The sequence below is a fragment of the Taeniopygia guttata genome, chromosome 3, assembly GCF_048771995.1.
Source record: "Taeniopygia guttata chromosome 3, bTaeGut7.mat, whole genome shotgun sequence".
In the NCBI taxonomy this organism is placed as follows: Eukaryota; Metazoa; Chordata; class Aves; order Passeriformes; family Estrildidae; genus Taeniopygia; species Taeniopygia guttata.
The window spans coordinates 92,246,499-92,259,243 of record NC_133027.1 but is presented as its reverse complement, the minus strand read 5'-3'; the positions used below and the strand labels follow the sequence as shown (position 1 = coordinate 92,259,243).

The 12,745-nt window shown below is 42.3% G+C and overlaps 1 long non-coding RNA gene across 7 annotated transcripts in view; it reads right to left on the bottom strand.

Annotated features, from left to right (window-relative positions):
- Window positions 1-12,745, bottom strand: part of LOC140683778 (uncharacterized) — a 64,239-nt gene that overhangs the window by 12,302 nt on the left and 39,192 nt on the right. For 5 of the 7 annotated variants that reach the window (XR_012055238.1, XR_012055234.1, XR_012055232.1 and 2 more), the window contains one exon: window positions 11,673-11,898. This is a non-coding gene — a long non-coding RNA (uncharacterized lncRNA). Of the gene's footprint in view, window positions 1-4,958; window positions 5,019-11,672; window positions 11,899-12,745 lie in introns of all 7 variants that reach the window. The other 2 variants (XR_012055236.1, XR_012055237.1) reach the window with 2 other exon arrangements.

The window sequence follows — 12,745 nt, the reverse complement described above, 5'->3', positions numbered from 1 at the left end:
GTTCAAGGCCCATTGATGCTCTGGGTTGAGGCTCTGAGCAACTTGGTCCAGTGAAAGATGTCCCTGCCCATAGCAGCAGGGTTGGAATGAGGTGATCTTTAGAGTCCCTTACAACCTGAACTATTCAATGATTCTATGAACTCAAAAAAACCTAGAGAATGAATCTGTAAAGGTCACTAAATATATAAAAATACATCAGCATATTCTTGAATGACAACTAACCCTACAAAGAGGGAGCTCTTTTTATTTGCTCTTTCTAGCTTTCAGGTGTAATTTTAGCTATCACTTAAAGTTTTAAAATAATAAATAGTATTAAAATAGCATTTTTACACTATTGCAGAAATAAAAATTGCTGACAATGAGGCCATGTCATTCTTTATGGAGCAGAGCCATAATAGAATTTCTGTGACAGAAATTTTACAGGATAAGTTGATCCACAGAGAGTACCAACTTCCATATGAGTTGGCAGTTCAGCTCATCCACATCAGAAAGCAAACTAGGACAAGCTAATCTCGGGCTTCACAAATGGCAAGGCAATGATAGACATACTGAGAACATGCCTTAATAATATCATTACAAGTTCCACAGCAAGTAAGAGTATGGATGGTACAGGATACAGATTCTTTCCTCTCCCATGCTAGAAATCCTCCAGGCTACAGTAGATGCTTGGGGTCTGTGTATGGTAGTTTTGAAACTGAAGATGCTTAATTCTGCTCGTGAAGATTAATATAGGTTCTTTAAATAATGAACAGGTTTGTAAGAGTGCAAGTTGTCTCTGTCCTCATGCTGAGCCAGCTGGAGGCCAGTGGACACAGCCAATGGTGCCTTGGGTCTGGGCTAACTCATTTTCACACCTTCTCCACCAGGCAAAGTGGCACCAGTTCCCTGTGCTGTCTGAAACAGTCCCTGTCACCCCTGGCCAGGGTTTATGCCCTAAACACTCCTTGTTCTGGAATTCCAGGGCACACTGCAGGACAGTTTTTAGGCAGTTAAGTGTAGCTTAGAGACATCACAGTCATGGGTCTTGCTGTTCTCAGCTCTGCTGGGGGAGGATTCACACCCCATTGAGTCCTGCTCTGAGCAGGACACTTTAAAGCCCTGTCAGCAGCAGCAGCCACGATTCCTAAACCCTTCCTGCCTTTGTGAGCACCAGCTCCCGGCCCTGTAATCCTGCTGGCTGGGGGTGATCAGCCACCGGCAAAGGATTTAATGCCGTGGCAATTACACCTCGCAGATTAGACTGGGGCCTGATGACACGGAGCTAAGAATGCCTGTGGCACACAGCAGCCTGTATGGCTTAGGGCTGCTCGCAAGCGAGAAGGGATTTCACCTTGTCCCACCATATTATGTGCTCTTACATTCTACAGAATGATGAGCCACAGAGTCTTTAAGAAGATGAAAGGATTTTGAAGTCTCCTGCTACGAGGAAAAGATATCTTAGGGAAAAGGAAATTATATCCAATACCCCTGGAAGTCCCATAGGAGCAAGCTGCAGAAATATTTCTATGTGTGTGACAGTTTGAGAAAGAAATAAGTGCAAACAGTGTAGAAAGAAATAAATTCTAGATTTGATGTATTGGGATGAACAGGATCTTTAGGACTTTTCCCTGCGTCAAAGTTTGTGTGGTCTCTGTGTGAACATGTGTGGAATGGGGATTGCTCAGCTCAGGTGACAGATCTAGAGGCACAGCAAAGCAACCTGGCTGAGGGGAAGGTGTCCCTGCCCAGGACAGGGGGTTGGAACTAGGTGGTTTTTAAGGTCCCTTCCAACCCAAACCATTCTGTGGTGTGATGAAACAGGAGAGGAAGGATGAATTCCTTTGGAAGGATAATTTTTTGCCTCTCTAGTAGCAGGCTTTTGTTGGAAGAATGGTTTTGCACTTACATTGGCCTTGGTTGAAGGTGTTTCACCGTGCAGAGAGTGATTACAGCCTGATGCACATATTGTTCTCGGGCAGATCACACAGACCTAGGGGGGAAAAAGCCTGCCTTAAAAAGCATGAAAAGCCCTCGGTATTTCTGTAACAGGAGAAGATACTCCTCCCCAGTTTAGAAATATCCATTAGGGATTTTTCCAGCAGATGGCAACAGCAGACCGGTTTGTAGTGCAAGGCCAGACTTGGCAGGCTGCATAAAACCTGTCTGGGCTGTATCCAAAGCATCTTTCAGGTCTGCTTCTCCCACTCCTGGTATTGAGCCTACCTGGTAGCCCAGGGCATAATTATTGTAAAACAGAATAAATCAGTGCTGCAGAAAACTGCACTACAAACTCTGGAGCTCTCAATGTGTTTGCAGGGTTTAAAACATACCTGGTACATTTTAAACAGATGAAAATTATGGCTCTCCCTGAATAAGCAGAATTTCTTTCCTAGATATCTTTTTGCAAAATAATAGTTCAAGGGATGATCATAGTGGGAGCACAGACAAACACAAAAAATAAAACAGACAGTGTTTGATGTTTTATCAAAAGGTATCTCTTCCCTACCATGTCCAGAAACTGGATTGATGGACCAAATTTTTCACCACATTCCTGTCATTGCTTCTGAGCCATCTTAACCAGCTGCTTTTGGGAAGTGCATGCTATTGCCTTGGAAAGGTGATTATGCTGCTTGAAATTGTAGGCTCAGCTTTGGCCTCTGGAGGAAGGAGTTGTGCAGTGGATCCCAGGTGCTGCAGACGCCAATATCCATGGAAGGATCAGGGAACTCCACAGCCACACTCTGCCTCTCTCTGCCCAGGCCCTGGGGAAGATGTGGGACTTATTTTGAATATTCATCACTCCTGAAACATCGTTTTTCCATCAAATTTTTGAGGGCACTATTGATTTTAATAAATAACAACATTGTTTTGCCATTTGCAAATTGCAATATGAATGTATCCTGAAGACATAACACAAGATAAATTTACAGCTGAGTGTTCAAATCTTTTTCTCCAAAATTCAATCTGTGTGTAGCTTTTCCCTTAAGCTGAAGTACCAGCCAGATTCATAGAATCATTCAGGTGAGAAAAGACCTTCAGGCAGTGAAAATGAGCATTTAGGTGTGATATGAAGCTTGGGGAACACTGAAGAGTCTGTAAAAGTCAACTGATATTCTTTGGAAATTAAAAAAAAAATGGAAGTAATTAATTAATAATGAATCCCTGCAGAAATTACGCAAGGGACAGGTTGCAGGAGAGATGCCTGAATGCCAAAGCTGTGCTTCAGTGGCATCTAAGGTGGGAATTTTGCAGAGTGCCTGTAAATAATTTTGTTTTCACTGTGATCAGTGAGTAGTGGCTACCCCAGAGCAGAAGGTGTTGTGGCTCCAAAGACCTGGCTGTGAAAAATACAGCCCTTATTGTCCCCAAGCACATGCCAGTGGTCTGGAAAAGGTTGACATTACTATTGTGTGTGCTAAATGGAGGAGCTGCTCAGTCCTCCTCACTTAACTGATGCTCTCAGCTGTGGTGCAGGTGAATGTCACCACTCTGCTGTGTTTCACCTCCCTCAGTATTTTCTGTGCAGGGAGCTGCAGTGTTATTGTAACTTTTATGCTCTCACATAATTCTTCCAGAAAAAAAAAACAGTATGTTGAAGGAGAAACTGCCTTGTTGCTGTCCTAAAATCCTTTATCACTTGTGGTAACCCACGGCACACTCCTTGCACGTGTTATCTTTATGTTAACACTCTTTACAAGTGCTGTGAATAAACCCAAATCCAATTGAGAAAGTTCCTCTTTGCTCACATTTCAATACAGGGGTGGAACTATCACCTTGAAAAGAACTTTCCTCAGCCAGTGGTGGGTGCAAAAGAAAAAAAGCTAGCCTATGAATGCCTGCCACACTACAACACGCAAAGCAGCTGCCTTTAATGGGTGAAGCTGAGGGCTTTTCTGTTGTTCCTTTGCTTTCTAATGTGAAGGACTGTGAGAAGCCTTTGAACTAGCTACAGATGTGAAATTTAGTAAACAAGTGTTCTTTATCCCATTTCTATAAAGAGTTTGTCCTGACAGATGACTTCTTCCTCCTGAGGTTCAGACCACAGTTTAATCTCTTTTTTCCCCCCCTTTTTTCCTCCTTTAGCCCCTGAAGCATTTCACAACTTGATGGAGAAAGGCCCAGCAGTAATTAGACTGACTGAGCACTGGAAATGTAGACAAAATAAAAGGCTGGAAATTACTGATGTTCTCCAAGCTGGCACTGCCAGGTCCTGTGGTCTCAGTCATGACAGCCCGCGTTTCTGAGAGTACCTGTACACAGGTATGTGCAGACCTTGGGTCCTACTGCAGCATGGGGCTGCAGGCTCAGGTATCCACAGAGCTCCTGTATCCCCTAGGACAAACCCACCTGTCCCTGCTGCTCCCGTGCTGTGCCCACGGAGCAGGGAGGGAAGGAAAGGCACAGAGGTTAACACAGTGGCAGTGCACAAGCTGCCAGGTGTCACTCATCTGACCTGCACTGAAGAGGAAATCTTATTTTTCAAAACTTTCCATCATACCATACAAAACACTGAATCCTTCCAAATCTGGAAGGGATAGCCTGGCATGATGCCCCAGGTCATGTCTTACATAAAGAGTTATTTTTCTCCTCCACAATGCTCTATATCCTACTTTTACAGATATTCACTAAGCTACCTTAGATCATAACAGCCAGGCCTCTGTATGACTGTGCTTAACTCTTGCTTAGCTCAGGAGATGTTCCCATTCCTCAGGCTTCAGAAACCACTGAAGCTCTCATGTTTTCCTGCTGGCTGTCAGCTTGTGGCTGCCCTCCTCCCACCAACTGGGTCACCTGCCAGACTTCCTAGTGCACAGAGCATGGCAGCCTCCAAGGGGGGTATCTGTCTGTTTGAAAGGTGATTAAAAGCCTGGGGGAAAAAAAGGCTGAGCAATACTGTAGCTCTGAAGGTGCAAGAATCATTAGCCCTGGAGATGTGAAGGTGACCTGGCTCATTTTGAGCACACTCTCTGGTCACTTACCTGAGTGTTGAGCTGGAGAGATCCATTTCCGTGTGCTGGGCTGGTCCATCTCTGTCCCTGCTGTGAGGAGATGTTCTGGGGTGATACCACTGCCTGCTCAGCAGAGGCTTCACACACCCTGCCATCAGCAGGGGCAGCCTTTGAGGCCACACCAGCCTGGCAGAGAGTGAGTGAGCCATTCTGGCAGTGTTACCATCACCACTAATGCCTAAACTTGAATCTCAAATTTCACCAGAGCAGTTCTTCTCAAATTTTCTGCTAACAGCTGTACAGTGCAGCTCCTCTGCTGTTTCCCAACTGCAAATGTGTGTCCATCCCATGGAGCCTTGAGGGAGGGATCCTGGGGAGTCCTCTGTGCTGATTTGAGGGGACCAAAGGGTCTATCTTGAATTTAAGGGCTGTTCTACCCAGAGCCAGATTTAAGCTGATTTTGCAGTCTAACAGCTCCCCTTCAGAGACTTTGCATCCCTTTACTTCTTTTGTTCTGTGAGGTTTATCCTAAAGAAATCAGGTTACAATTGTCCCTCCTCTGCTTAAAGCTTGCTGGAGTAGATTTAGATGGCCAGTTACTGTAAGCTTTTCATTGCTGCAAGCTACAATTTGCCAGAAAAACTTTACATGACAAAACTTTTATCCCAAAAGTAATTTCTAGTAACTCTGATCTTTAGAGATGTTCGATGACAAAAGTCAAAGCAAAACTAAGATGTACAGACTGGTGTATGACTACTAGGGAGAGGAAAGTTGTACGCTGATATTAAAAGATTAAAAGAGTCAATCTTTAATCAGCAATTTTATGTTCCTTATGGAAGAAGGAAATAAAGAAACATACAGCCACTTGGGCCAAGTGAAACCAATAGAGAGTAATTAAACTTGCATTTATCAAACAAATAGCCAGTAAAGAAATATCAGTGTATTTTTTCCCTCAACATCTGATAAAGACCTTTTGGCTGTAATATTGACATTTTTGTGACTATTAAGTAATTGGAGACTCGCCCACAGTAAAATAAAATAAAACCCCTACTTTTAAGCACCACATTCTCTTGACCAAAGTGATGTTTTACTGCTGTGTACTTGGGCATTCTGGACAGCTGATTTTCATCCAGAAAAAATAAAATAAGCTTTCCCAGTACAAAAACCCTCTCCAGCCACAGAGGATATGCTGGCACTAGTGTAATTAGAGAGGTCAGGAATCAGGTAACACCACCAACATTGCTTTATCTTTATCAACTGGGAAAAAAAAACAGTTAAGTAAATGCCTTTAAAAAGTTAAAGCTGTTGAGGTTAATGCATTGTGGGAGTTGAGTGTGCTTTGTTTGTGTGGTAAATTTATTTTTCAGGTACAGCATGAGCACAGCAAACCATGATGTTTGTCTGGAATTCATGAATATGCAGTTATAGGCAGCTCTAAGCATCAGACTGAGTTGAGACACAGTACATGGTGGTATAATTTGTTGGAATAAGTTGGTCTGCTGGAGGAAAACATTTTGAAACATTTTAGATGTTTGGGTAAAGGGTTGGCAAAGTCTGCAATCCAGTTCCCATCATGATGAGGTAACCTATCATCAAATATTGGCTCCCAAAACAAAATCTGGCTGAGCTGAAGTTTACCACATTATGTCTCCCAATCTGCTTTCGTAGCCTTTCCTCTCCTCAAACTCTGAGGCTGTGTCGTGTTTTCTGTGCAATGCTGAGAAAACAGAACACTTTGCCAGTGCACTTCTTAACTTTTGGTTATTTTTAAATCTCCACAAAAGCTCCCACTTTCTTCTGTAGCCAGTGCCTCTTGTTTATGGAAGCAGTTCCAATTTATTTTGTATAAGGAAAAAAAAATCTACTGCCTCGAAAGCGCTGCAAGTATCCATATTGTTCTCCTGCATTGTTTTCCTTATAAAAAAGGAATTCTTTGGAACCGCAGAGGAATTGAGTCGCCTCCACTCACTCTTTTTTAACCCCTCCCAGCTCTCAAACAGTGGCTTTCAAACAGTGACCTTTCCTTTTCATGAAGGCCAGCTTGTTATTTTGGGTTGGATTTCCCTGCCGATTGTTCTGCGTTTCCTCCCGTGTTGCTCCGCGGCGAAGCCGCTGCTGCCATTCCTGCTCCCAGCGGGATAACCAGGGTGACCACCACCCTGTGCTCCTCCCCCCAACCCTGCTGCTCTTGGGGGCTTGGGTGCAACCACAGGGAGAGACAGACTCCTGGCAGCCTTTCCCATCTTCACATGGATGGCCCAAAACCATCAACTTCTGATAACAGCCACAAATTATAAAATCCTGGAGACAGTGGCCGTTAACCACCTTGCACACGTGGTGGTATAACCATCATTCAGATGCTCAAAATGCAAGAGAAGCTTTCTAGAACTGCTCTCAAAGAGCTTCCCCCATGGGTGTCATAGGAAAACAATCATAAAAACCTGACCTTTCTTAGTTAAACAGCTGGTCCACTTCACTGCATGGGAATAAACACCTCGTTTATATTCTGTGAGAGTAATTATTTGTCATCCTTGTATATCCTCTTTCTTGTAACAAGCTTTTCCTTAATATTATGAACCTCTTGGAATGACATGCAGAACCCATGCCTTTTCACACAGTACCTCTGCAGGACCTGAACTAGTTTGTGTCACTACAAAATGCTGAACCCACAAGCAAAAAGCATGAGACACATGTAGGATTTGGGGTGAGCCTTGAAATCAGTCAAAACATTGGATATAATCTTTAAACACAATCTTGGCTACCTGAAGGAGAGAGGTGCAAATTCCACCCAGTCCATGGTTTTTTATTTTGAAACAGCCAAGATATAAAATACAGATTCACTATGCTGAGGGATCTGATCCCGATTTCCAGACACTGACACTAAGCCTGGCAACAAGTCCTGTCAAAAATAAACTGGGACATCTGAAATACACTCAGCAGAAAAACATGTACATCTTGATTCCTTGAGGACTGCTGCAGGAATAGGAATCTGCAGCTCTGAGCAGACAGGCTTTGTTTTAGGAGCAACATGTTCTACTGCATTCATAAGAAAATGTACTCAGAAATTTCTGATCATCAGGAGTTTGAAAGCTCCTAGTTTTGGCCTGATTTTGGGATGTAACCTGAGTGTGAAGAGATGAGGTTTCTCAGTGTCTTGTGAACTTGAAGCGCTGCTTTTCAGCCAAAGCCCATCTACATCCTGCCCTCAACTTGCATGCGCAAGGCACAGAGACAATAAGTGGAGTTTTCTAAATCCTCATTTAATTTTCAAGTTGTTTATATTTCAGAATTCAAATTGAGACAAATTGTATTCCTTTACCCAAAACATTTGTAAAATTTTTTACTTCTGTTTCTTTTTCAGTAATAGTTTCCATCTGCCACTGACTGCATGGAAAACCTCAATGTCAAAATTTTAAGAAATGCTTATCTATTTTTACATCTATTTAGTAATTTTACAAACTTCAGGTAAAGGAGAAAAACAGATGATTCTAATATAATGTTTTGTCTTGTACTTATTTCACGCAGAGGTGAGATATGAAGCTGAGATCTTGTGCTAGCCAATTTTTTAATGAACTACACTAAGAATATAGGTAAAGCCTTGAAAAATTGGAACAATAAGAAAATAAGCAGGAACAAAAGGAAGAAAATTACCCTCCCACAGAATCCTTCAACATTGGCAAGTACCTACTGCATTCAGAAAACAGAGTGTGAGGCAGAAGGAAGGTGAGAAACAGGAGAAAAAACAACATCTAAAATTTCAAAATGTTTCCTGGAGATCAAAACAAGATGAAAATTTAAACTTAAGGAAAATGTTTTGGTGCACCAAATACCATTCATACAAAAGTCTCTATTTTACAGGATAAATGTTTAAGACATAAATGTTGGCCATCTGCAACTGCAGCAGTGAGCGAGGCAGCAAAATGGAAAAGGTGTCGTGGCAAATTGCCTTGCCTCCCTCTGGGGTGCTGCACTGCAATGAGCTGGCCCTGGTCCCAGAAGCAGCAATGCTGTATTTGTGTTGTGGGAAATACAAGGTGCTCAGGCCTGGGAAAAGACCTCTTCTTGTGTCCACACTGCCTGTTCCAGAACTGCTTCAGTACCACATTTCTCACTGCATCCAGAGTGAAACATTTCCTCATCTCTATTTCTGCTTATAGGGAAATTACTTTTTCCTCTTTGTGAGTTATTTGGGCTACAAATGCAGCAATGAATATGCTACCTAGTAGGAAAAAGAGAAATAAATATGTATAAGTGGCTCTCCTGCTGTTTGTGTGGGCTTGTGTGTGCCTGAGAACAGGCAGACATAGATACACACATATCTTATGCCTACAGAATATTTGTGTGTGTTCAGTGGCTCAGTTCCAGTGCAACTACAAACACCAGTGCTCATTATAGGAAAATGTGTCATTCTTACTTGAAAGCTGTCTGAAATTTATAAAAACATAAAGACACCTGCTTCACACAAAACATCTCCCCTGAGCTCATTTTATTGAGCAGTGTTTATACTCTGAGTGTACGTGACACTCTTCACTTGAGACACCATTATCCAAAAGTCCTCCAAAGCTTATTCCAAACTATCTGTAGTGTAAAAAAGTATTAACATCCTTCTTCAATCACTCTTTTAACCAGTTTTTAACACATTTTCTCACCCCCTCATTGATCCCTCTCCCTAGAACTTCTATTTATCCCACTAATTAGAGGCAGATTGATTTTAATCATTTCACCTTCTGCTGCCTTATTGATGCACGGCTTGTCCAGAGGGAGGACAGTCACCCTGTGGTGGCAGTGACAGAGAAGCTCAGTCAGATGGCACTGATGCTCTGGGTTGAAAGAAAGTTGGGGCTATTCTGATTTAGACAAATCTGTTATCTTTCACCTTAATAATGAGGACTTTTTGAGAGCTAAAGCTGAATTATAAACGGATCACAGTTTCCCAGCAGCAGTCATCTGTGTTTTAAAATGAATGGCTGTCTTTACAGAATCTGAGATTATCTGCTAAGTGATTACATACCTAGACACATGGCAAAAGATTAGCACCTTCCCTGCACCCCCCAGTCAGTGTCAGTGATATTCTTGCGTGCCCAGCAACCTCTGTGGGCCCACTCCAGACGTGAGCTGTGAGAAACACAGCTGTTGAATTACAGGGAAAGTTAAGAAAGTGATGTGGGGGGCACATCTTTCCAGGAGTTCAAAGACTGTTCAAACAGTTCTGCTTCTTCTGCCTATCTCTCTCTCTTTTTCTTTTTTTCCCACATTTAGGCTTTAGTGTCTCTTTCTTTTCCCAGGGGGACATGTTAAAGGAAGTTCAACTGATCATCAGACTATATATCCCATTTCCATGTTATTCCAACCTTACTTGAAGAGATTATGTATTTGATAGCTTTTAGCTAGGCTCTATCACTCCAAATTTCCCCTTTTTTCCACTTTGCACTTATGATTTGTGATGGGCAAATCTCAAAAGATTAGAAACTTGGCTTGGATAAGCAACCCTGTATTTGAAGTTTACATTTCAATTTTCAGCGATCAGGGTCACTGCAACAAGTGTATGAATTACCTACCTCAGATTCATGGGATTTAAATGACCAGAGACTTTGGCATTCTTTAGGAAGAGGAATAAGCTGATAGCTGTATTTCCAGGTAACATAGTTACCTTGCCCCAAAATTAAACAGACAAGGGCATATACTGATTTTCAGTAGCATCAGGGGAAATGAGAGCTGAAGGCATCAGAGGATTGTTTGACTTTGGAACACGATTCAAATGCTTTATCCCACGTAAAGGCTTTACCCTTTGAATGCTCTGGCCAGACAAGGGGCAGGGGTAGAGATGAAAGCTGTGAATGCTTGTACAGCTGATGTCCTTTCAGAAAATAAAATGTGTGTACTGTATTTTCCTCTGAGCTGCAGAGTGCACTCTTAGCTCATCCTCCCTGGAAGACTCTGTTATTGTTACTGTGAAAACCTTAACTGTGATTCTTCACTGACATTTGGCACCACTTTGAAATCAGCTTTCCATAGAGATAGATTGACTACAAAATTGGCCTTGACTGTATTTTCTCACTGAGAATGCAGACAGGAGATGAAAATCAAAGTTTAATCCTGTTGCCTGCAGAAGCAAAGCACAAAACAATGCCTATCTGGGATGTAGCATCTCTCTTTTTATTTATCTCCTGTATGTCTGTGTCTGAGACAAGTATGTTCTTGCTCTGTTTCCAAACAGAAGAGCATCACAGAAAATACCTCTGATGAACAAAACAAATACATCTACTTTTTTTGTAAGGTTTTACATCAGCTAAAAAGAAATCTGGCTACAGACAACAGAAGGATCTGACTAAAACTGGGTGGAGGGTTGATGGAATTTTGATTTGTCAAAAAAGTTCTCATCAGGGAGCTCTGAGGGTTATAAGCAGGAGACAAAGAAGTTCACAAGTTTTTTAACTCAATTTTTGCAGACCTGAAGAAGTCTAGCTGTAAGCATTTTGGGGCAGGAGCTGGGTAAACATTACTGATATTGGCCACAGGTGTCTAAAATGGCAACACAAAGCAAATAATTTCTCCAGTGCCGGCAAAATGAGTGCTGAGCTCTTTGGAAGGTCTGGCCTGAGAAAGTGGTACAATGAAAAAAACAAAATGGTTTCCTCAAGTGGGTGGTACGAGGCTTGGGGAATGAATGTTTGTGGAGCACTCAACCCCTGGTATGAAAAGGTGCTGTAAAAGTTCAAAGTATTATTGTTATGGCATACTTACTCAGCCAGGCAGGGGATATCAAAGGCTTTCTTCTCCCAGCTGGCTCAGCCTTATCTCAAGGAACTGTTGGTGGGTGGTGATGGCTCTCAGGGACTGGTGATGACAGAGGAGTGAAAGCACTCACTTTCCTTGCAGAGCTGCTCTGGGCACCCTCCTGCTCTTGCCAAGGCTCCAGTTCCTCCGTGGTACTTTTTGGTGCACACACACCCTGTTCCCAGAAAAAAGCCTGGAATGAAAACACAGAGCTCTGACACCTGGCTAATGGAGGCACTCAGGCAAGGGCTTTCACTTGCGACTGGTACATTGGGAAATAATTGATACTAATTGCTTCAGACATTCAAGGCTGCTGGTCCTCCTTCCCACAGGCTATTTTTAGGCCCAATTAGGCAGATGAAGTGACACCAGAATTAATTTGGGTACACTCAAATATTTAAATATTTGGGCTTGCTTTTTTTTTTTTATGTTTTTCTCTCTATATATGGCAAATTTCTGAATTACGAAAAGGTAAATAAAGGGATTTTTTTCTTTCCTCCCTCCTCTACTAAGTGATGTTCAAGCACTGAAAGACTTGCTCACTGCAAAACTACTTAGGGCTGATTGCTGGGGAATTTCCTCTCAACACCTTAAACCCAAAGCAAATAACAGGATATGAAATAACACATATTCTTGGCATCAGGCTGCACACGAGCCCCTCCGGGTCTGTCACAAAGGCTACCAACCCACCCATCAGAAGATAAAATACAATTAACTAATTCATTATATAAATATTTTGGGTAGGGAGATATGAATTGGCTTATCTCTTTTACTGTTATCATTATTATTAGCTGCTGTTTGCTAAGACTGAGTTTTTCAAAGCCTTCTTTCACATTAAGGAGCCCAAATTCCCATGTTAAATTGCACCCTAAATTTTATGGTGATAACTTTTGCTAGCTACTGGGGAGCACAGGCAGGGAGGGAAGTATAACTGGTGAGATAATATTCATGGCTGGTATTACCAGAATTTATGGACAAGCTATTCCCGTGCTATTTGATCATACATTTGGCTAAGGGGAGATCCGTAAGTATTCTCCAGC